Genomic DNA, 2,169 nt, shown 5'->3' with positions numbered 1-2,169 from the left:
GACAGTCTGTTACATTTTCCATCACATACGAGTCTTGAGTTAGCGCTTTTTCACTCTTGGCCCCTTAGTGGCAGTATGGGAGAATGACAGTCTGTTACATTTTTCATCACATACGAGTCTTGAGTTAGCGCGTATTCACTCTTGGCCCCTTAGTGGCAGTATGGGAGAATGACAGTCTGTTACATTTTTCATCACATATGAGTCTTGAGTTAGCGCGTATTCACTCTTGGCCCCTTAGTGGCAGTATGGGAGAATGACAGTCTGTTACATTTTCCATCACATACGAGTCTTGAGTTAGCGCTTTTTCACTCTTGGCCCCTTAGTGGCAGTATGGGAGAATGACAGTCTGTTACATTTTCCATCACATACGAGTCTTGAGTTAGCGCTTTTTCAGTCTTGGCCCCTTAGTGGCAGTATGGGAGAATGACAGTCTGTTACATGTTCATCACATATGACTCTTGAGTTAGCGCCTGGAGGTTTGCTAGGGCCGGAATCATATACGAACCCGCAGGTATACCATGGGTTTGAGATTTTTTCGGCTCTGCTTAAGGCTTTAACCCTTGCGAGGTTAGCTTAAGTGGGGCACAGTGCACCAGTACTTATCGGTGCTTAAGCTGGTTGTCCGTGGGGGGGGTGGTACCCAGAGGGGGGGGGGCGTTTGCCACTTTGTGTTGCGGGCTTAGCATAGAGGGTGTTAGCTAGTTTGATTAGCGTGTTTATTTTGGGTTAAGTTTAGGAGTAGGATACAGGGTAATGCTCCCAGGCTCACACACACGCGCGCAGGGGACAGAGAGGAGTCTTTGGAGCCTCTGTGAGCAGCTGCAGCCTGTGTGAGAACACGCACTGTCTCCTAGGCCTCTCTGTGCCTCTCCGAGCGTCAGGGCTCAAACCAGAGGTCAAGCTGTAGCTAGTAGGCCTCTGACAAGGCCTCGGCCTAAGTTTGGGCCTCTGTGAGTAGCCGCAGCCCGTGTGAGCACAAGCACTCTTCCCCAAGCCTCTCCAAGCATCAGGGGTCAAGTCAGAGGTCAGCAGTAGCTAGTAGGCCTCTCACAAGGCCTCAGCCTAAGCTGGAGGATTGGGTTAGATTGTAAATTAATTTTGGGAGAACAGAGTCTAGGTTGTGCTAGCTGTGGAAAAGGGGATAGGGAAGAGGTTGGGCCTCTGTTCGTGTATTAATCGGGGTTAAGTTTAGATGTAGGATACAGGGTAATGCTCCCAGGCTCACACACACGCGCGCAGGGGACAGAGAGGAGTCTTTGGAGCCTCTGTGAGCAGCTGGGGCCTGTGGGTGGGTGTGTGTGTGTGTAGGGGTGCTGCAGTGGGTATAGCACAGCATCTAGGCCCAACTTTAATAATAATAATGTAATAATAATAATAAGTCGGGGCCTCTCTGAGCAGCTGGAGCCTCTCTGAGCAACAGGCCCCTCTCACTGTCCCTCTCTATCACCTGCGCGCGCGTGCGTGCGTGTGTGTGGCTGTGCTTGGTGGGGGGGGTCTAGCGCAGCTCTCTGTGTCTCTCCCTGCTCCTAGGCCCGAGTTGAGCCCGTCTGAGCACAAGCACTCATCCCCAGGCCTCTCCCGGCCCGTCCCGTCACAGTAGCTAGTAGGCCTCTCACAAGGCCTTAGCCTAAGCTAATGTGTGTGTGTTTGGGGGGGGGTGGGGGAGGGGGCGCTCAGGATCGGGTGAGATTCTAGATTAATTTTGACGCTCCCGGACGCAACGCCGCCACCCCCGTCTCGCTGTGACCTTGCGTCGCGGAGATAGGCGGTTGGCTAGGGCCAGAATCGTATGTGAATCCGCAGCTAGCGTGACATGTTCATCACATACGACTCTTGACTTAGCGGGTTTTCACTCTTGGCCCCTTAGTGGCAGTATGGGAGAATGACAGTCTGTTACATTTTCCATCACATACGACTCTTGACTTAGCGGGTTTTCACTCTTGGCCCCTTAGTGGCAGTATGGGAGAATGACAGTCTGTTACATTTTCCATCACATACGAGTCTTGAGTTAGCGCTTTTTCACTCTTGGCCCCTTAGTGGCAGTATGGGAGAATGACAGTCTGTTACATTTTTCATCACATACGAGTCTTGAGTTAGCGCGTATTCACTCTTGGCCCCTTAGTGGCAGTATGGGAGAATGACAGTCTGTTACATTTTTCATCACATATG

This window comes from Alosa sapidissima, chromosome 7, assembly GCF_018492685.1.
Source record: "Alosa sapidissima isolate fAloSap1 chromosome 7, fAloSap1.pri, whole genome shotgun sequence".
NCBI classification, from domain to species: domain Eukaryota; kingdom Metazoa; phylum Chordata; class Actinopteri; order Clupeiformes; family Clupeidae; genus Alosa; species Alosa sapidissima.
This window is presented reverse-complemented; position numbering follows the sequence as displayed.